Genomic DNA, 22068 nt, shown 5'->3' on the forward strand with positions numbered 1-22068 from the left:
CACAGAGAGGGAACATGACACTGTGCACCTCATGGCTGGGAAGCACAAGAGAGGATGAGGAAGACGAAGTGACTAGGGTTGGGTCTTAGGGCACAGGGCACGCCCCCCAATGACCTAAAAGCTTCCCCCCAGGCCTGGCCTCTTAAAGGCTCCACCATCTTCCAGTGGCTCCACACTGAAGACCAAGCCTTTATCACACAGACCTTTGGGATCACTGATGATCCAAGCTACAGTGCATTCTCCACAACACAAGTTTAAATGGCGTGAAGGCCCAGGTCCTGAAAAGCAGTCTTTGATTATCTTGATTGACTCCACCCCTTCCCAAAATCACTGTTTCCCCACTAAAGAACTCAAGGAGCCACAGGTCAGTCCCCTGGCCTTACAAATATTCCAAACCAAAGTGGTAGGAAGTTTCAGGATCAAAGAAATAAAAAATTTTAAGAACTGGGGGGTTTGCTTAGTCCCCAACCCTCCCCAAACCCCTTCCCTGGGGTCTAGAAAGGGGTCAAGCTCATGATGACCCAGCCTGATTCTCTTTCCAGTCACCAAATTTAAAGCAGTTACAGAGAATGTATGGATTTGAGGGGCCAGGACTGCAGACTGGCTGGACAACGGGTCTCAAGACTCTCACTTCTGTCCCCACCCAGGCTCTGATTCCCCAGGAAAACAAACAGCCACATTCCTGATCTCAACAGGCCCCCTGGCCTCTTAAGAGAAAAGGTGCCAGGATCCTGAATTCTGGACCCGCCAAAGCTGCTACCATAGCTGATTGCCCAGCACGAACACATGGCGAGGGTGGGTGCAGTGTTGTGTAACTGTCCTTGGCTTCACCCCTGTAATTTCAGTAAGATTATAATTTCTGCCTCGAGGGGTGGAAATGAAGTCTAATTTAACATGAAGTGTGTGTATGTGTGTTTCTGGGTCCAAGTTTGTCTCACACAATCTATCTCCTTCCGCTCTGCCTGTTTACCTGTCTACACTGCAGATAAAATGTGGATTTTTCTGGCCTTTCTGTGTTTGGCCAAATTATCTCCTGGTGAAGTCACCCCATTTCCCCCTCCACCTGCGCTCTTGTGGTGGAGACTCCAGGTGTGTTCTCCTCCCATTGTCCTCGGAGCGAGGGCTGGGCCATTTGTCCTGGGTGTAGTGTGCTCCTATCCCTCCCTGGAGTGGAGAGACCCAGATCCCGGCTCGCTCAGACACTGGAGGGGCTCTCGTCCAGCCAGCCAAGGTCTCCTGAGCTGGACTGCTTTTGAGTTTTACCTCTGGGACCCATATGGACTTTCTTTTCTTTTCTTTTTTTTTTATGCTACCGGGATCGAACTCTGGTCCTTGCACTTCCACAGCAGGCAGTGAAACCACTGAGCTAAATCCCCAGCCCTGGGCTTTCTGAAGGTGTTTGCTTTCCAAGAGAAAAACACTGGAATGCGTTTTATTTTTTCGAGACAAGGTTTCAACATGTAGTTAGTCCAAGCTGGCCTTGAACTCTTTGTATCCCAGGCTGGCTTCCAACCTTCGATCTTCTTGCCTCAGCCTCCCACGTGGTGGGATTACAGGTGTGTGCCACCACATCTGGCTTCCAACAGAAATAAAGTTCAGAAAAATAGCCATCGAATCATTGGGGAAGAAAAAAAGAAAGAATGTTTGTTTTGCCAGTGAGATGATCTCTTTGGGATTCACAGCCGATGCGGTGGGACTGTCTTTATTTCAGAGTAAGGTAGATGCAAGCGGGTTCACAGCACATGTGCACTCACTGGCCTCTGCATTTACTGAATGTGGCCTCTCTGGAAAGTCTCTTTCACCCTGTAGCACCAGCTTCTCCCTCCCTCTCTCTCTCTCTCTCTCTCCTCTCTCTCTCTCTCTCTCTTAGCACTGGGGATTGAATCCAGGGCCTTTGCACTGAGCTACATCCTTGGCCCTTCTTTTACTTTTGGAGACTGGGTCCAGCTATGTAGCCCAGGCTGGGCTCAAACTCTCCAGGGCATGTGCTACCCCGACCAGCAAATCCTTGCTTTCAGGAGGATCCAGGAACCCGGCAAAAAGGCAGCACGGGGCTTCAGAGCACTCTGGGAAAGCAGGAGGAGATGGTGGCCCATGGTCCCAGGTGCTGCTCAGCACTAACACTGCATCCAGACCACAGGCTAGGGCTTGGTGGAGCTGTCGCCAAGTCCCTGTGAGGAGGGTCCTGTTACACGCATCTCACAGAAGGAGAAACTGAGGCATGGAGGTGAGTGCTGGAGACTCTGCTTCGATGCAATTCAGCACCCTGAGCATTGCTGCTAGGGCACACTGGAAACAGAGAGAGGGGTGGGGTTGGGACAGAAATGCGAGTTAGTGAGATACAGGGGGAACCAGAGGTGTCCTGAAGTGTCCTGCGTGCATGGGTTCCAGGAGGCCGGAAGGGTGGGGTAGGCACAGCAGATCATGGGGCGCGTGGGCAGAGCTGTGTGTGGGGCCTGGGGCAGGAGAAAGGGGCTGAGTGGGCAGCAGACACCACAGGTGAGGGCGGGGCTGCCTGCCCAGAGCAGGAACCGACCTGGGAAGCTGGACAGAGAGCACCTGCCCTCCAGACACTGGCAGCTGCAGCAGTGTCTGAGGTAAGCCCCTGCCCAGCTGGGTCCAGGTTGTCACCCTCTCTGCTGTCGGTGTCAGTTTCTCCAGCAGCTCTGCGCCATTTTGAGCAGAGGCTTCTGGGAGTTGCTACCTGTTCTACCTGGGAGGTGGTGGTAGCTGCTTCTCAGCCTTCGCCTCACTGGTCCCCAACCAGCCTCTGTTTGCCTCCTGGAGGATGCCAAGTGTTCAAGGCCAGCCCAGGCTACATAGCAAGACCCTGTCTTGAAAAATTTAAAAACATGAAACAAAAATCCCGGAGTGATGTACAAAATGTAGAAAAAGAAATACAGAGTTAGGACACATTTTTTAGAAAGGACCATAAGGGAAATAATGTTAAGAATGGTAAGGATAAGGGGCAACTTTGAAGACTCAGACACAGTGAGCCAGAAGGGACTTGAGTGGCCTGGTCTCAGAACACCCATGTTTCTTAACAGGCACTGGGGCAGTACACTTTGCAGTTTTTAGTTGGAAAAAATGAATTTCTTTTAGAAGTTTATCTGTGGACTTCTACTTCTACTTCCAAAAATGATGTAGGAGTCAGCAGCGAGGGAAGGGAGAGAACCCTGGCATCATGGGGCCAGCTCTGGGTGGCGTGGCCTCCTCTCTGTGTCCCCTGAGGGTGCAGGTTGCAGGGTCCCTCTTGGGGCTGACTCTGCGCTCTCTGGGGAGCCCAGCCCTGCCCTCTTGGCTTCTTGCAGGAGCCAGTTTGCCTGCCCTGTGTATCTCGTCCTTTCCCTGACCAGACCCTGAGCCACCCTGGTAGGGACCGAGTCTCCCTGGCTCTGTGCTGTCCTAACCCACAAGGATCGATGCATAACAGCTGCCCACCAAGATGGCCAGGAGGAGGGAGACACAGAGGATAGGAAAGGAGAAGTGACCTGTCTGAAAGTTTTCTTCCTGGCCCTTCCTTGTGTCCTCTGAGGCTGGTGGACAAAGTTGAGTCTGAGAGGGCAGCATGTCTCCATGCCACTCCCTATTTTCAGTTTCTGTGGGCTTTCTGGCGTCAGACCGGATGGGGCCATCCTGCCCCACTCAGAGCTCTGGGGACATCTTTAACATCACAAGCAGCTTCACAGGCAGCAGAACCCACCCGGCCCCAGGTCCAGGCCACCTGGGGTTTGGTGGTTGGATGCTTCTCAGGCCCTTTGAACTACAGTAATGTCCGTATCATTTCTTAAGTGGCAAACTCAGTCGTCCGTCCAGATGTTTTGTCTTTGAGGACTAAGTATCCTGCTCTCTGGGAACACTTGTAGATTAAAATCTTTATCCTGGAATCTACTGATCTGAGAATGTCCTCAAAATGGATACATAATGTTCGGCTGCCTGCAACCCCAGCACTCAGGAGGCTGAGGCAGGAGGATTGCAACAAGTTGGAGGCCAGCCTGGGCTACTTAGTGAGACCCTGTCTCAAAATGCCAAACAAAGAATTTTAAAAATGAATTTCATGAATAGGATCATTGAGACAGGGACTGTTGTTGAAGGAAGTTAGAGTTTTGGTGGCACTCAGTGTGACATCTCACGCCTTGGAGTCAGACCTCGGCTCCTCCACCTGGGAAGGGTGTCATCAGTGCAGCCTCCAAGATCTGCTGGGTGCTGGAGTCCTGGCCCTGGGGGGTTGGCCCTGCATGGAGCCAGGGGCAGAACATGCTCTGGACACCCGAGTCAAGGGTCTGGAAAGCTGATGGACAAGTGTGTGCCTTGCTTGGCCAAGCAGATATAATGAGAAGGGAAAATAAACAAAAGAGAAGATGATGATGAGATTCACAGAGTAAGTGGCCTACCTAGAGGTAGGTACATGCAAACAGGGTTAATCTTTGTACTGGTCTGAAACTGAAGATATGTAGATGAGTATATAGGGACCCAGATAAAGGAGTCTTTTCCTCTGTTTGTTTATTTATTATTTATTTTATTTTTGAGACAGGGTTTCTCTATGTAGTGTAGGCTGGCTTTGAACTCACTATGTAGCCATGGCTTTCAAAGCCTCTCTACAGATGCAGTGATGAGAGGGCAGAGCCAGAATCGCCCAGCTGAGCCCTTCCTGAATCTGGTCCCACAGGTTCCATATCAGGTATTCAAACAATGGCTATTGCATGCTGCTGTGATCAGAGTGGTTTGCTGATAAGTCATAGGAACATCTGGAGCAGTGCAGATGCAGAGGCAGACCAAGGTCCATTCCAGTACAGCCTCCTATAATGATGGAACCCTATTGTCACACAAGGGCTCCCTCATGAGGAGCTACATTGGCCATTAGGGAGCTTTTGGTGTCCTGCTCATTTGATGACTAGGAAAACAAACACTGCATCATGGCCTACCTGATGGGCCGACAGGATCCTACTTCTTGCACTTCTTTCAGTTAACAGAAGTGAACCTTCTCCTGCCCCAGTCATCAGCCCTTCTGATGTAGAATCTTTTATAATAATATTTCAATAAGAAGCTGAAGGGGTGGGGATTTAGCTCAGTGGTTCTGCCACCAGCCTGTCAAGTGCAAGGTCCCAAGTTTGATCCTGGTACCAAAAAAAAAAAAGAAAATGAAGACGCTGAACACTAATTGCATCAAAATGAGTTTATGGACTTTCCCTATTGAGATCCCCACAGTAAATGGAGCCTCACTTTCTCTTTGTCTGTCTCTGTCTCTCTCTCTCTCTCTCTCAATCGTGTGTGTGTGTGTGTGTGTGTGTGTGTGTGTGTGTCCTTAGCTTCACGCCAGAATAAGAACTGCCCCAGACTGAGAAATGAAGTTGGATATAGGGAAAGAGGCTGCTGCTTGGGTAACATTCCTGAGATGATGGGTTTGGAAACTGGGCGGGCCAGAAATTTCCTGGAAGGTTTATTTTTGCTGAGTTTGATGCCTGACCTCTGCCCATGAGAACTTTAGGATGATGGCGGTTGCAGCTGCCCCTGGCCTGGCAGGAGGCTGTCTCTCGCCAGCTCAGAGTCGTGGTCTGGCTCCCCATCACACTCAGTCACAGAGCTTCTACAACTAACAGCAAGTGGGGGCCAGAGAGACGCTGTGTGGCCCAGATGCAGGGCACAGGAACCTATGAGGGCATCTAGATCTCAGCTTTCCCTGGGAAGCCCCTGCCCTGCCCACCTGTCCCCCACCCACCTCCATGGGGCACTCTCGCCACTGGGACCCCCTCTCTTTTTCTGTACTGGGATTGGACCCAGGGCCTTCACACTGAATTACATCCCAAGCTCCTTATTTTTTATTTTAAGACAGGGTCTCACTAAGGCACTAAATTGTCCAGGCTGGGCTCAAATTTGCAATCCTCCTGCCTCAGCCTCCGAGAGAGCTGGGATTACAGATGCGCACCACCATACCTAGATTCTATTATACCTTTCTTAAACATGAGGAAACTGAGGCACAGAAAGGTAAACCCTGGGCCCCAGGTCATCCAGTTGTCATGAAACAGCTCTGAGACTGGCTGACACTCATGGGAGCCCCAGGTCCCAAGCAGGAGGTTAAGGGACCTCTGGATACTGTGGGAGGGCCAGGTCTGAAGGGAGGCTCGTGTGGGTGGAGGGTCCTTCCTGAGCATGTACTCACAGTGGGCTGCACATGTGAGTGTGCCCTGCCTCTGCCCCTAGGAACTTCAGTGTCCAGGAGAAGGGTGAACCCCACCAGTGCCAGGTGCCACACAAGACATGCAGCCATGTGAGCTGGGTGTGGAGGTGCCCACCTGTAACCTCAGCACTCAGGAAGCTGAGGCAGGAGGATTGCTGGGAGTTCAAGTCTAGCCTGGGGTACATAGTGAGACCCTGTCTCAAAAAAGCCAAACCAAACCAACAAAAATGCAGCCACAGGCCCTGATCTCCTCTCCATTTTCATGATCAACAAACGGACCCTTTCTGAAAGCAGAAGTTACAAAACGCTGGTGCCAAGGCACTTAAGTCTCAGTGGGTCCCTGATGGTGTCTCCTTGCCAAAGCTTACTTTTTCCCATCTCTGTTTTTGCTTGTGTCCTCCTTCTCAAGTATCTTTCAGCCCTCCACCCCTTCTAAACCCTCTCTCCTTCAAGGCAGGACACTTCCTCCAGGAAGGCAGCCAGACCTCCTAGCAGGATCTGCTGTCCAGCAGGGCCCCCCCCCGCCCCCCGCCATCAAACCAGCTGTCCCAGTTTGTCTGCAGCTGGGCTTCATTTCTAATGCAGTGTCACAGCCACCACAGAGCTCAGCTTACATCACCCTGAGCTGCACAGGCACAGATGCCAGAGGTTGGTCACAGTCCAGGTGCCACATGGTCAGGCTCTCTGCTCGGGGTCCCCGAGACTGCAGTCCAGGTGTTCACAGGGCTGAGAAGCCCGGATCTAAGTTTATCAGCTGCTGACAGTGCTCTTTCTGGCCATGCCGGGCAGTCCCCCTCCCTTGTCAGCGGCCAGCCAGGGACCTCTCTCAGCTCCAAGGGGCCACATATGACCCTTGAACTCACAACGTAGCTCAGGCTGGCCTCGAACTCACCACCATCCTCCTGCCTCAGCCTCTTGAGTGCTGGGATTATGGGTGTATATCCATGTCTGGCTCAGATATTATTTTTAACTACACTGAAGCCAGTGGGGTGCTCGAGACAGGCACAGTGTATGAGCCCATCTCTCAGGCTGCCTGAACGATCCCTCAGTCCCCTGGTGCTCTCAAAACTGTTTTCCAGTGCTGCTGTCCAACCTAGGTAACTGAGCTCTCCTCTGAAAATTCCTTTGGTAATTTAGTGCAAGAAACACATCTTCCTTCAATTTAGCGCTTTTGGGTGGTATCGCGGTACAGATGTTAAATATTTTCTGCGTGTGACTTCGGAGGATAGGGGGTGGGTCAGCAAGTCTGGATCCTTTGAACATCTTAGGGCTCTCTGGATGAAAGGTGCATGTTGAGCGTGGCATTTTGTAAAATTAAAAGAAAATAATTTTCTGCTCAGGCAACTGTGGGGTCTCAGCCAACCAGGGGAAGTCTTGAGCCGTCCGTGTGCCACAGAGCCTGGGCTTTTTGGAAAACATCTGGAAGCAGCACATCCAACTACATACACGGCCAATCAAGTATGAAGTTGTTTATTGGGGAATTCCTCAGTTTCAGGCCATTTCATTGCAAAAAAAAAAAAAAAAAGGCTTCTTCCAGTGCGGACTTGTACTACAGAGAGAGAATGCATGGGGCTTCATTGTTCCAATTAAAATAATTTCAACTCGAAATGATTCTTACGGAACAACACACAGAGACAAACAAAAGCCACCTAGACTTCCCCTGCTCCTCTTCCTCCTCCCAAAGTACACAGCTGCAGCCTTGAAGGGGGATTTACTGCCTTTGTCCCGATCCTGCAAACCAGGTGGTCACACAACCAGCAAACCAGTGACAATTACAGACGTTACAATTTTCTACTTCGCTGCCATAAATAAACACTGAGTTTGGGCAGAGGAGGATGGAACATCCGCAATGAGAATAGAAAAGGAAGACAAACAGAATCAGGTCCCAGGATTTAGACTGGGCCCTAGGAAGCTCCAGGGATAAAAAGAAAAGAGCCAGGTTGCACTGCCTTCCCCCGCTTTCCCTCCCCTTCCCTCTCCTCCCCCTCCCTTAGCACAGCCTTCCCAAGGAAAGATCCCTTAATCCCCAGGCTTGCTGGCGCTTAGCGAGCTGTAACAGGCCCTGACAGGGACGCAGTGACCTCCGTGATAAATCACCTTCCTCTGCCTCTGGGGAGAGAGACTTCCCTCCCTGCCCCACCCGCTAACCCTTCCTGGAGATATTTAGGGAGTTGCAGTGGAAGGGAAATGAAAGGGAAAAAACTTTTTTTTTCAGCTCGGTTTATCAATGTGGATTGTATTTCCCATCCTGAGGGTCAGTTTTGGAAAGAGTTCTCAGATCCTCTGGTTGTTGTTTCAAAGGAAGCCGCGCCCTCAAATGACTTGGATGTCATTTACGGCGAGCTTTTAAAGTGATTGTTCCTGGCTGTCTCTGGGCTGGAGAGGACTTTGCAGGTCATGGAGTAGAGGGGTGGCTTTCCAAGGTGGGTGACAGTCTGGGGTTGTGATGTGGCAGACTGGGGTGGCCCCTGCCTGTGGGGAGCTGGCAGAGCAGATTGTTGGGGTGCTGTCCGGAAGCACACATGGTCTGAGCTCCCCAATCTCTACGGCCCCCATTTACAGAAGTGAAAACTGAGTTCCAGACACGGTTCGGGGTGGCACGTGCCTGGAATGCCAGCACTGGGGAGGCTGAGGCAGGAGGGTCACTATGAGTTCAAGGCCAGCCTGGGCTGCATAGTGAGTTCAAGGCCAGCCCGGACTACATAGCAAAAGCCTGTCTCCAGGAAGAGAAAAAAAATTATTTCTGTTGTTTGTTCATTATTATCAATAATGCTGTGATAGAACACCTTTATATTTGTTTTGTTTCGTATCTATAAACTTGTAGAAAGATAACTGGAATCGGGACTACTGGGCTGAAGGGCAGGCTCACTTTTATTTTGACAGAAACTGCCAAATTGCATTCCTAGGGGGAGAGAGACCATCACAAGTAGGGTTGGAGAACTGGGACGAGAGGTCGCACTTGCCAGTGGGCTGGAAACAGAGTCTTGGCGTGTGTTTGGGGTCCCCTGTGGCTCCAGGCGTCACCCATTAGTAGCTGCAAGGTGAGGGACAGGGTGCCTGAGGCAGGGACGGGTGGCCAGGTCGGCAGGGTCTGCTGAGAGGGGCGGGTCAGTAGCTGTTTCCGGGTGTCACCGACATCCTGGAAAACCTGGTTTCGATTCTATGCTCCTGCAGGGGTACGAGGGTGTCCCTTAGGGTGCAGCGCTGCTCGGTCTAGCCTCACAGTAAGCTGTCCTGTGCAGCAAGCGTCTCTATTGTTCTTTAAGTGCCCCTGGCGACGTTTTTATGTTCCTCCCCCAGAGGAAGTTGGAGCGCCTGGCTTCAGTGGCCAATTTCACTTCCTGCTGACGAAGGACTGCACCATCCCTCTCCAACCCGGGCTCCCAGCTCTTTGGGTTAATGTTTGGGTTTTACAAGAGAAAAATGGAGGCTCTGGGATGAAAGTGGGAGAGGAGACAGTGGGAGGGAAAGCGGTGGGTGAGAGACAGCCTCTCTTCCCATGCAGCGGCTCCCGGGCGACCTCCGTCCAGCGAGACACCGCAATGTGCAGAGGGCACACGGAGCACGAGGGCAGATGAAGCCGTGGGCGGAGATGCGCCATCGCCTCAGAGCAGCCACCCGGGTGCGCGCCTCAGTGTCACGGCGCTTTGTGGACGGACCCTTGGCAGGAGAGGCGCTGGGGTCCTGAGGGGTCTAGGCTGTCCTCCTGCTTGGAGCGTCTTGTCCGTACCTAGGGTCGTCCTCTCAGACGCAGATCGTGTCTGTTCAGCATCACCGTGCTCACCCCTCTGTCTCCACAGCAGGGGCTCCGTGGGGAGGGACTCTGTTTACACCTGGAGCCCCACACACCAAGGACCGCGCCTGGCACGTTGTAGCTGCTCAGTCAACGTTTGCTGAGGGATTGAATGACCGTCACGGGCTTGTAGGTTTGTGGCCTGTTCCCCCCCCCCCCCCCCACACACACAGAGGAGGAAGTTGGATGCACAGTGCAGTTAGAGGTGTGAATGGAGCCAGGCACCAGGTGAGGAGACAAACAGAGATTAGCGGCCCAGTGTGTGTGTGTGGGGGGGTAGTCTTGGCACCAGAACAAAGACCCGAATGACACAGCCCTCAGGAATTCAAATAATTCTTTCCATCATTCACTGGACCCCCTCCAAAAACCCCAAAAGAACGCTTTCAAATGTTGAGGCAGAACAAAAGTAGGGTGATTGTTTATGATCTTTGGTCTTCTTTTTTCAGACCCTGCAGCTGAGTGAGCAAAAACAACAGGCTCAGTCCTAGAGGGCGGTGCAGGCTCCCCAGGTCGTGTTCACCCAGGCTCACCGGATGTGAGACCAGCGGGGAGCAGGGACGACCTGCAGGGGACTCAGGGGCGCTGCTCTATGGTGGCCTGGCCAGGGTCAGAGGGCGCTGGACACGGGGCCTGCAACCCCAGCTAGGCCGTGCTGGCGCCCGGTTAGGCTTTCATTCCAGAAGGGTGTGAGCTCCGCGGGGCAAAAGCGCCTATCTGAGCGGCAGGATATGGAGATGTGATCCGACTGTGTTTCCCGTGTCCTTCCGGGAGGATGGCCAGGCCCCCGGGCTTGCTTGTCTCGGGACTCCGTGCCTCAGGACTGGATGCAGGGCCTTGAAGATCCTCATTCCTGGTTTCTGGCCTCTCTGAGAGAAGGTCAAGCAATCCGGTGCAGCAACAGCAGCCCTGAACGAAGGCTGCAGGAGAGGAGAGCACAGGACTGAGTCTGTCCCAGGGAAAATGAGGCCTTGGGCTTCATGCCCTTGCGAAACCCCAGGGTGGAGCAGAGCCTACGGAACGGGGAGTCCCAGCTTTGCATGGGCCACGTGGAAGGGCTGCAGGCCCTCAGGAACCTGGTCTGTGAGGTCTGGAAACCAACCATTGGAGTGGCTGTCACCTCTGCACGTGGACCTTTCCAGGGCCTCTGGACAAGCCTTTCACTGGGGACGGGAATGGTGAGTTCCTCCACCAACCCAGTGAGCTGGGTCTCCAGAGCAGAATCAGTTTGTTTTTAGAAAATGTGTGGTGGCGCACACTTGTCAATCCAGAACTCGGGAGGCTGAGGCAGGAGGATCACCTGGAGTTTGAGGCCAGCCTGGGCTACATAGTGAGACCCTGTCTCAAAAAACAAGAAAAAACAAGAGGAAAAATCACGTGGCATTTCTTTCAAGCTAGCCTTGTGGCATGCAGCTGGTACTGGCTGACACATCACAGTTTTGAGCTATCACCCTTGGGCCACCGTGGTAGATAAAGAACATCCCTTGGAAAGAATGAACCCTGAAACACCCAGCAGAAATCAGGAAATCACTGTCCTATTTTTGCCTCTGTCACCAACAAGCCTGTGACCTTAAGAAAGTCTCTTCCCCCATCTGTGCCTCTCATTTATTTATTGGTTAAACAAAGTGACAGGCTCCAAATTCCTGGTCCACATTCCTACAAATTCAGAATGGGTTTGGGAACTCAAAGAGTACGGAGACCATATTCTGGGGGAAGAATGTTGTTTTAGGGCCTGTTCCAGCCCTGTTCATTTCCACTTCAAAGCAACTGACTTTTTGGAAAAAGCAGCATTTCTGGGGGTGCAGAAGGCAGCCGGATAAATGTGACATTATGGCCAGTACCTGCTTCGAGCCGCTTCTCAAGCACTTGTAGTTTCTCTGTTGCATTTGGGTCCTCATTGTCCCAAGCCCTTCTTGGAGTTTTATTTTAAAAAGAAAAGCACCTCTGAGCAAGCCCTTTCCTTCTAAGCGCATCTTACCAGGCAGCACAGCATAAACACTGCTGTGTGAGGCTGCGTGTTTATGTTTTCTCGAGGACTTCCAGATCAGATTTGCTGTGTTTACAAGTTGGAGACACTTTTTCTAACCACAGGCATCACACACTGAAACGTGGGGCCCACACCCCAGCTGGGCTCCCTCTGTTCCCAGTTACCCAGTCCATGATGTAGGTGGGGTACTCTGCTTTGCAGACATAGATGCAGTCAAGGTGCCGAGTTCTTCCTCTTACTATTGTGACTCTGAGCCACAGGTCCAGGGCTGGGCACTGCAGAGGGGGCCCTCGAGTGCACTTTGAGGTTTCTCTTAAATCCCAGGAATGCCCACAGGCCCTAGGTGCTTCGGAGTTTGTATTCACCTCTTAGGGCACCCATTGGTGATGCACAAACTTCAAACATGAAGCCCTTGAAGCATTTCCTTTTTTGATTTTGGTTTTGGTCTTTTGAGACAGGGTCTCACTATGTCCTTCAAACTGGCCTTGAGCTCACTATGTAGCCCAGGCTGGCCTTGAATTCCCAGTGATCCTCCTACCTCAGCCTCCCTCGAGCTGGGATTACAGGTGTGAGCCATGATGCATGGCTTCTTCAGTGATCATAGGTGTATGAGGTTTGATTTCACCCGAATCATGTGTTCTTGTGCTACCCTGTCTCACATGGACACAGACCACACACACGTGCACATGTGCATGCATGATACACGCACTCTTCCTTCCCTCAGGTTTGATTGCAAATGCCTTATTGAAAGCTATTAAAATTTTTGTTTTGGAATTGAACTAAAATAATTCAGTAAAAATATTTTATTTTTAAATACAAAAAACCCCAGGAAGGATTCATACAGTTGTATTTTCACTACCATTCCTGAAACTCTTAGCCAGGGACCTCTGCAGGTTGTTGGTCTAACAAAGCCTTGACACAGGTCTAGGAGAGTTTTCAGAGTCTTGGCTCCAGTGCTTTTGCTGTGTGACCTCAGGACGGTCACCTCCCCTCTCTGGGTCACAGCTGCCTCGTGAAAGTGAAGGGCTGGGTCTGGGGGTCTCTGAGGAACCTTTCAGACCTGCAGCTCTTCATACAGGCATCACTCACCTTAGTAAAACCCAGCGCCCGAACAATTAATAAATAAAACCCACCTTCTCCAAATGCCTTTTGATTTATAAGGCAGAGCGATAAAGGTAAAACTGCTTGCATTATAAAAAATAATTTTTATAATTAGCTGCTTCGTTGTAGAAGTAATTTGATTTACAGGTACCTTTCAAAGTCTCACATATGAGTAACTGATAAAATTTCATCTTGCTGGACGTTCCGGGATGTTTCTTTATCCTCAGCAGCTGACCCTGCCACATCCATCACAGCAAGCCCAGGAAACATCCCCATAATGTCCCCCTGAAACAGCTAATAGGGGTGCTCAAATCGAGCCTAATGTTCACTCTGGTGAGCAGTCACTTTGAGAGCATGTGTGGCTTCCTCGTTATCATTTCATCTGGGCCATTAGCCACATTTGAAATACAAATCATCGTCCGTGTATGTCGCACCATCTTTCAGGAGGAAGGGCAGCCCTCACCTCAGAGCTTTTCACCATCCCAAGGGACAAGATGGGATCACTGTGCAGAACTGGGGCTACAGAGTCAAAGGGCCATAGAGGTGGACCTTGGGTGGGTCACTTCCCTCTCTGGGCCTTGGGGTCCTCATCTGTAAAGGGTCTGGGTCGCTGAGAGGGGCCCTGTGGCCTTGCTCTGGACTGCTTGCTTATGCACCACAAAACTCACGTGTTGAGCTTAACCCTAAATTTGATGGTCCCGGGCAGTGGCTGTAGTGGGGTAACGCGGTGTGTTAGACTATTCCTGCTGCTATAACTAAATACCCAAGAGTCAGCAATCAACAAAATTACATCCTTTTCTTCAGTTCTGGAGGCTTGGAAGTTCAAAGTGAAGATTCTGGATGTTTTGGCGTCTGGTGAGGGCTGCATTCTTCTTCCAAGATGGCAGCCGTTGCTGTGTCTTCACATAGCAGAACTTGGAAGAGCAAAAAGGCTTAACTAGTTCCCTCCAGCCTTCTTAGAAGGCATTAATCCCTCATGGGATTAGAAAACAGAACTCGTCGGGTCTAATCACTGCCTAAAGGCCCCACCTCTTCATATCGAGTTGGGGATTAAGTTTCAACATGGATTTTGAGGGGATGTAAACATTCAAGCCACAGCACGGGTCACGATGGTGGAGACCTCATGAATAGGATTAGTGACCTTTGAAGGGGCTGAGGGGCCAGAGCTCTCTCCTCACACCATATGAGGACACAGGGAAAAGAAACCAGATAAACCAGAAAGTGGGCCCTCACCAGTCACCAGGTCCGCCGGAACCTTCCTTACTCCTAGACTTCCCAGGCCCCAGAACAGTGAGGAAGAAATTCCTGTTAAGAAGTCACCAGGGTGTGGCACCTTGCTGTGGAGGCATGAAGGGACTGAGGCAGGCCTGGTGCCGTTCTACACCCTCTGCAGACACAGGGATGATTCTAGGGAAGCCATTCCTACCTGCGTTGTGATGGCTGGCTCACCCCAGTTGATGAGACCCCACTCCACATCCTTTGGCCTCAAAGAAAAGGATGGAGTGAGTGTGGTGTGAGCTCCAGGAGCCTCTCTGTCCTCCTACTACAAGAGCCCCCTGTCTATGCTGCACAGCGACCTGGTTTCATACCTATCTTTTGAGAGTCAGCACCTGCTTATGGGTAGGTGGGTGGCTGGGTCCCAGGGAAGAGGTGAAAGGACTTATTTTCTATTTTAAAATTTATTTTAAGACAGGGTCACTCTATGTTACTCCTGCTCATCTCCAACTCCTGGGCTCAACTCTCCTCCTGCCTCAGCCTCCTAAGTGGCTGGGACTGAAGGTATGAGCCACCACGCTGACTGGCTCTCTTGGGCTCTCTCTAATGAGCTAGGAAGGGGCTTTGCAACTTCTGGAGACAAAAAGTCTTTTTAAAAACTTAAGCAGGTGTAGTGGTGCACATCTGTAATCCCAGTGCTTGGGAGGCTGAAGCAGGCAGATTGCTGCAGTTTGAGGCCAGCCTGGACTACATAGTGAGACTGAGTCTCACAAAACAAAAGAAGAAGGAGAAGGAAAAGGAGGAGGAGAAGGAGAAGAAGAGGTGGCAGCAGCAGCAGCATGATATATAGTCTTCATATGAAACCCAGTACATACAATGGATAAAAGTGGCATTCTGCCAGCACACTTTCATTTTGTGTGCGCACGTTTTTAACACGCATTGTAAGCTCACCAGGAGATTGTTTTGTCTGATGAAGCTTCGCAGCTGTAGACTGTGGGTGACAGTTGCTGGGTCCTCAGCCCTGGCGCTGGATGAACTTCTGCTCTTTGCTTTGCCACGCGGCCCGAATGTCCTCGGAGGGTCAGGCTCAGAACCCAGGTGGTGCGGACTCTGTTCTAGGCCTGCCCTAAACCGAGGCACGCACTCCATGGTGCTGGTTCCCAATGTGTGCATAACATAGGTATTTTGAAGGGGCATGCACGTTATTCCTTGTTTTAATAGAAGAGAAATATTTCAAGCCAAGAGCACAGGCTTATCTGTAACGTGAGTCGCCTGGGGGAGCGCGTAGGCTGTGGACAGGACTCAGGCAGTGCTGTAGGGTACGTGGGGACATGTTCGGGGCCACATGGAGGCTGGGGGGCAGGCCAGAGGGGACCCCGAGCCCTAACATGCAGCCGGCGGTTCTAAAACTTCACCAGACCCTCAGCTTCCTCCCTGGTGGTACCTATCCCTGTGTGGACGTTACTTTTGTTTTATTATTTTTTAACGCTCTTGCCTCTTTTAGGCTGGCTCCAGACCACACCTGGAAGTGTCCTTGGTGCCAGCGTGTCTCAGGGTATATCGGGCACTCTGAGGACACAGGGACAAATAGACCCAGGCCAGCCCTGATGGCTCTCTGCAGAAATGGACGCTCCTAGGCCTTTCACCTGGGAGAGGAGCAGCTCACGGTGGTCCTCAAATAGTAATTTTCATAGTGATTTAGTATAACTTGGTCTCAAAAAACAAAACAAAACAAAACACCCCCAAACCCCAAATCAGACAGAACACCTATTTTTCAACATCTACTTTCCTCTGAGATTTTTGGGCAGCAACTCCTTTGTGTAGCTCGGGTAAGATTTGTTTCAAGGTTCTTCCGCAGCCCCACCCCCACCGGAAGCGTGAGACTGTGCAGTTGAGGACAGCTGCTGAAGATTGATGACCCCCCTCTCTCTTTGTATTCCTTGGTTTCAGATCCCAAGCTGCTGTTGCAAAGAGACAAGAAGCAGTCGGGTCATGTGCTAGCAACATCACACAACTGAGGGAATTAAAAAAAAAAACAGACTTCTCTGGTATTTGTTGGTGAAGGCTGAAGCAGTAGGAGTAGGCTCTGGGGAAGGTGAGGAAACTAAGGAGCTGTGAGTGAGGTGCCTGAGCCAGCTCCAGTTTCTCCCTTCCCAGTGTCCTGCCAGTGGAGGGGGCTGCGTGTGCTGTTCTATCCATCCTTGGCTTGGGGCTTAGCAGGCAGTTTCCTGTCTCTGAGCTGGTCACAGCTTTTGGAGATACCTGGAGGTGTTAATGACATTGCCAATGTTTCACAGAGGCTCCAGGACCCCTGAGCTGCCCATGACGGACCGTGTGGGTCCACCAGGAACAGCTGCACGGGGACCGGAACCTCCACCCACTTGCCTTCCACAGCCTGTGCTTGTCTGCTTCCTACTCAAGGGACTTTGGTGGCTCTCTCTGAGCCCTGTGAGCCTCAGTGTTCCCATCTGTAGAATAACGACAGTGCCGTCCACCTCAGCGTGTCGTTGAAGCTGGCCCATAGGAAGCTCTCGGGAAAAGGCAGCTACTATTGTAATGGTCTGGACTCACGGACAATGAGGATGTGCATTATCACTTAAGAAAAGTAGCCTGTGGTGAACAGAAGTCTTAAACTCAAAGCTTAGAAGGGTTGGTGATGATGAAGGACTGGGTCCCTTCATCCCAGGTGACCATGACAGTTTGGGTTTTCAGTGGCCGTGGAGTGGACATCAGTGGAGGCTTAAAATTGTTTGTTTTTTTTGTTTTGTTTTTGGTACCAGGGATCAAACTTGGGACCTTGTGCTTTCGAGGCAGGCGGTGGAACCACTGAACTAAATCCCCAGTCCATACTTTTTTTTGGGGGGGCTTGAAATTTAATTGGGAAATGTTGATTTCATTCTTTGGGGGAGATTCTGCATATCTACTGCTGTCATACAACTCAAGCCCAGGGTATAGTGCAGGCCACATGCACTGTAATGACCTCCTTCAAAGCCACCTCTGTGTTCCCGAGATTGAAACCCGTTGACTGAAAGACCAGAACAATACCCTCTGTCATTCAATCAGGACAGCACTGTATTGATTCAGAAGTCACACACACACACACACACACACACACACACGCGTGAGCGCGCGCGTGTGCGCACGCACACGCACACTCCCCGGATGGTGATACTGGGGATCTGGCAAGAATGGGGAGGTTTGGGGACAGTTCACCTGGGAATGGGCCTTTTCCATCACACCAGCCCCCAGGTGTGGGTGGAAGTAACTTGGGACCAGGAAGCCCAGCTAGGATTTGGTTTAAGTCATCTTATTGCTACTCTTTGTTCTGGAAGCTCTTTCTGGGGAATATATTGAAACATGTGGCTTTTCTTTTTTTAAAAAATATACTGAATATCTTAAACTGCTCTTGAAATAGTCTTTAAAAATGATCCGTGTGTGTTTGCTGAAAACAGAGCCACAAAACTTAATATTTGGTTCCCAATTTCTTTCATGATAATATGTCCCATGACTTGAGGACTAGAACTGAGAGCCTAAAGTGGTTTCCCTATATACTGGGGGCCCCTGCAGCAATGCCCTGCTGAATACTGACCCCCCAAAATGTGCAGCACCCCCCTCTTTGGGCATGGATGCACCCCAGAAGGCAGAAATTTTAGGGTTTCTTTTTCAACCCCTAAAGAGGCTCCCATGAATAACAAGGTCTTTTTCTTCCTATAGTTCAAGACTTCAGCTTAAAAAAAAATAAAAAAGGGATAAATTCATTTTCTTCCCTCTAAGACACCTGAAATATAATAGCTCTTGGAAGGAGGAGGGGGGAACTAACTCGTTGAAATCCATTTCATGTTAGTCTTGACAAAAAGGAAAGGAATAGAGATTAACAATTCAAAAATGGAGCTTGTTAATTAAAATTAACTACAACTATACAACTTGTCATGTATCTTACTGGGAAATCATTTCTCTCCCCCTTAATTATGATGATGAAAGCTTATCTGGTACTGGGATAAAATGATGTCACGCTTATCAGAGAGAAAAATTGCTTCTGAGGGCTGGCTGCAGAAGTACTGCTTCTCTAGAATGAAAAACGAAACCAAAAAAAATTATTTTTAAATCCTAAAGTGATTCACTAATTGAAGTCGCTCTTCAGAGCTAATGGTGTATTGGTATATGTTTGAGTATGTGGGGCAATGTCTCACTGGTGAATCCAAACTTAATAAACCAAATGCATTTAGATGTTTACAGTCAGGACTCTCAGAGTCGTCAATACCTTAACAGGTACACAGTGCAAAAATCACCCTATCACTGAAACGAACCTGTGCTCAAAACGTCCTAGGCCTGCACCACATGATTGGGTAGATAGGGTGGTGATCGAAGTCTTTTTCCAAAAGATAATTAATTCTCACATGGTCACTGCTAAGCTGTCATGTAGCTGGGACACTATCGCTAAGAGGTGTCCCCCACCCTTTGAAAGAAATGAAGTGACACTAAAGGAAGCAGAATGGTCAGGAGAAATAGGACTACAGGCTTTCGTTTCTGGACTGATTCCAACTCTGCAATGAACAAGAGGGAGATTACCGTAGCCTGCGACTGCCCGGAGATTGGGGGGAACCTGTCCCCCAGGAAGCTGTCGGCCCCTGTGGCTGTTCCTTCTGCCATCACTGGCCCGCAGGGAACCTGTGAGAAGGTAAAGAAAGGTCCTTTTATGTTCAGTCTCTCACCGCCTCTGAAGCCGCCCCTCAGCAGCCCTATCTGCTTCACTCCCTCTTTTCTTGGCAAGACTAGAAGTCCTTTGTAAACATCCTCCCGGAAAAGCCTGTAGATCTGTCTGATAAACTTCGAATAGGGGCAAGTTTTAACTCATGTCTCAGAACACACTGGATGGAGGAGTTACACGATTATTCTCTTTGGAGAAGAAGTTGAGATCCCGAAGCATGAAAAAATGTCAAGGATACTTTCTTGGTCTGCTGTTGCACCTTTTTTCTCTCCCAAGTTCTTAGGAGCCTTGCCAGCTTGCTCAGAGAAAGGGGCCCAGGCTTTTGGTCCAAGATGGGTAAGATTGGGAAAGCAGGGGAAAGGAACATTCAAAGATGCGCTCCAAGTTAGAGCTAGCCAGTGCCCAGCCCCACAGCCAACAAGGTCAGAAATGCAATTTTGCTTTCAAAAAGAATGTATTGGCAAGCTCAGATCTCCTCTATCAGATCCACCCATTTCCCCCTTCTTCCCAGCCTCCTCCCATCACAAGTTTTAGGAAGTATATTTGTCTACTGGGAGACATTGCTTTCCTCCCTTAGATTCCTAAGGACCCACACCGCAAGGTAGGGGATCCTGTGGAGTTTTGGGACAGCGGCCTCACTTCTTCCTATCCTGATCTGGTTTCCTACCCTTGGGATTCAGCCGCCTTCTTTACTCTGGGAGCATGATGGGAGATTTCCAGGAGGCTACGTTGTGCAACTGAAACAGCGAGAGTCTAAATTAAAATTATTACAGCCAAGGACACTGCCATGAATCTCCTGCAAAATACCCTCCTCAGTTCAAACACACTTATCCCATCTTTCTTGCTACTTTCTGAAGCAGTTCTGGAAGTCCTCTTTTCTGAGTGTCTTTACTAGGTGTAATCAAAACTGCAGGGAATGCTGCTGCTGAGTGCCATCTAACAGAAAGGCAGGCTGGTAAAACATGACAGCGTGTCCTCCTCCTCCTTATTCACCAGATCTGGCACTGTGTGACTTCTGGCTCTTCCCCAAAGCCAAAATCACCATGAAAGATCAAAGTTTTGAATCAATTTAAGATATCAAGGCAGCCTCACAAAAGAGGACTTCCAGAGCTGCTTCAGCAAGTGGCAAGAATGATGAGATAAGCGTGTTTAAAACAAGAGGTAGTATTTTGAGAGGGATTCATGGCAATGTGTCATTTATCGTCATAAGTTGTTTTTTATTTGAGCACACACTGTGTTTTTCGATCACACCTCTTAGGTCAGGCATGTGTTTAACTTTTAAAGAAACTGTTTTTCAAAATAGTTGGCACCTTTTTACATTCTACCAGTGGTGTTTGAGGTTCTGGTTCCATCCCATCTTCACAGCATGCAGCTGGGCTCATGTTTTAGTTTTAGACATTCTCCTGGGACTATGGGAGGTCAACCTAGGGTGGTGATTTGCATTTGCATTTCCCCAGTGATCAGTGGTAAGAAGCATCTTTTTTTTGTTTATTTGTCTTTGCATTCTTCTTGAGTGAGATAAGATTTCCATGGGCATCTTTTGCCGGTTTGGTAACTGGTTTGTGCTATGGTTGAATGTGATTTGTTCCCAAAGGCTCATGTGCTGGAAGCATGACCCCAGGGTAGCAGTGTTGGGGCCAGAGATGGGGGCCCACTGGTCCATGGGGCTGCACCTGCAGAAGGGATTACTATCCTCCTCAGAGGACCAGTTTGCTCCCCGAAGCACGGGCTGTGCCAGGAGAGCAGCCCTTCTGTGGTGTTTTTTTTTTTGTTTGTTTGTTTGTTTGTACCTGGGATTAAACTTGGGACCTTGTGCTTGCAAGGCAGGCGGCAGAACCACTGAGCTAAATCCCCGGCCCTGGCCCTCTCCGTTCTCTTGCACCTTCTGCCAGGGTTGTGTGGGAGGGTCCCACTTCTCCACTGTGGTAGTGTAGCCAGAGTGAGGCACCACGGTCTTTGGACCTTCCAGCCACTAGAATCATGAGCCAAACAAACCTCTTTTCTTTTTACGTTATCCAGAGTCAGGTATTTTGTTATAACCGTACAAAAGAAATTAGCTTGTTTTTTATATAATCTGGACACGATTCCCTTGTCAGATTTGTGAACTGGAAATATTTTTTCCAAATTATTTTTCCTCCAAAGCTTTTTAGTGTTAAAACAGTGCCTTTTGCAGAGTATTGTGTTGCATACCTATAATCCCAGCATTCAGGAGTCTGAGGTAGGAGGATTGTCATAAATTTGAGGCCACCCTGGGCTACATAGTGAGAACCTGTCTCAAAAAAAAAAAAAAAAATAAAAGCAAAATGAAACAAAAACAAAATAGTGTCTTTCAAAGAGAAGTTCTCAATTTTGAAGTACAATTATTAATTGCTATTAACGTACAGTACTGTGTTTTTGGTGTTGTATCTAAGAAATTTTTGCCTAATCCTAGAACATAAAGTTTTTCTATTATGTTTCTTTTAGAAATTTTACAAATTTAGGTTTTATATTGAGGTCTAAGATCTATTTTAGTTTATTTCTTGCCTGTAATGTGAAGCATAAATAAAGTCCTCTTTTCCTTCATTCTTTATCCCTTTTTCTAGCACAATCTGTTGACTAGATGGTCCTTTCTCCACTGAATTGTTTGTGCCCAGTCAGTGAAAATTGATCCACTATATATTTGGGATCTATTTCTGTACTCTATATTGTTCCAGTGATCTATTGTCTTTGTTGTGAAATACCACACTGTCTTGATTATTGTAGCTTTAACATAAATCTTGAAGTTAGATTATATTACGTCCTGTAACGGTGTTCTTTCTCAAAAGTGTGTGGTTGCTCTATTTCCTTTGCATTTCCAGGCTGCTCCGGAAAGGTATGAGCTCAGCCAGGTACGAGCTCAGCCAGTGGCACTAAGGCAGCCACCTGGTGCTCACGCCCGCCCATTCTCACAGCGATGGGAGCCCTGGAAGGAGGGAGGGCCAGGACTTGCGGGAGGCTGATTGGCAGGAGGGCTCCGATTCCAGTGGAATGTTTTCTTGGGCCTCGGCTTCCCTTTCTGGATGGGTGGATGAGCGGAGGTTGCTTGGGAGTGTTTATCTTGAGCACGTTTA

General features: G+C 49.6%; 1 long non-coding RNA gene across 5 annotated transcripts; it reads left to right on the forward strand.

The window, feature by feature from the left end:
- Positions 1-1596: 1596 nt before the first annotated feature.
- On the forward strand, positions 1597-21681 carry LOC101697645 (uncharacterized). Of its 5 annotated transcripts, XR_015441013.1 has the most exons (5): positions 1605-2227; positions 7519-8601; positions 9085-9219; positions 9684-10104; positions 10418-16207. It is a non-coding gene; the product is annotated as an uncharacterized LOC101697645 (long non-coding RNA). The 5 variants fall into 5 exon arrangements; XR_001182733.3 differs by lacking the exons at positions 7519-8601; positions 9085-9219 and having other exon boundaries at positions 1597-1717; positions 2019-2227; XR_015441014.1 differs by lacking the exon at positions 9085-9219.
- Positions 21682-22068: the final 387 nt, after the last annotated feature.

The sequence above is a fragment of the Heterocephalus glaber genome, unplaced genomic scaffold, assembly GCF_053883595.1.
Source record: "Heterocephalus glaber isolate CG9 unplaced genomic scaffold, H.glaber_assembly_v1.0 deba00001504, whole genome shotgun sequence".
NCBI lineage: Eukaryota > Metazoa > Chordata > Mammalia > Rodentia > Bathyergidae > Heterocephalus > Heterocephalus glaber.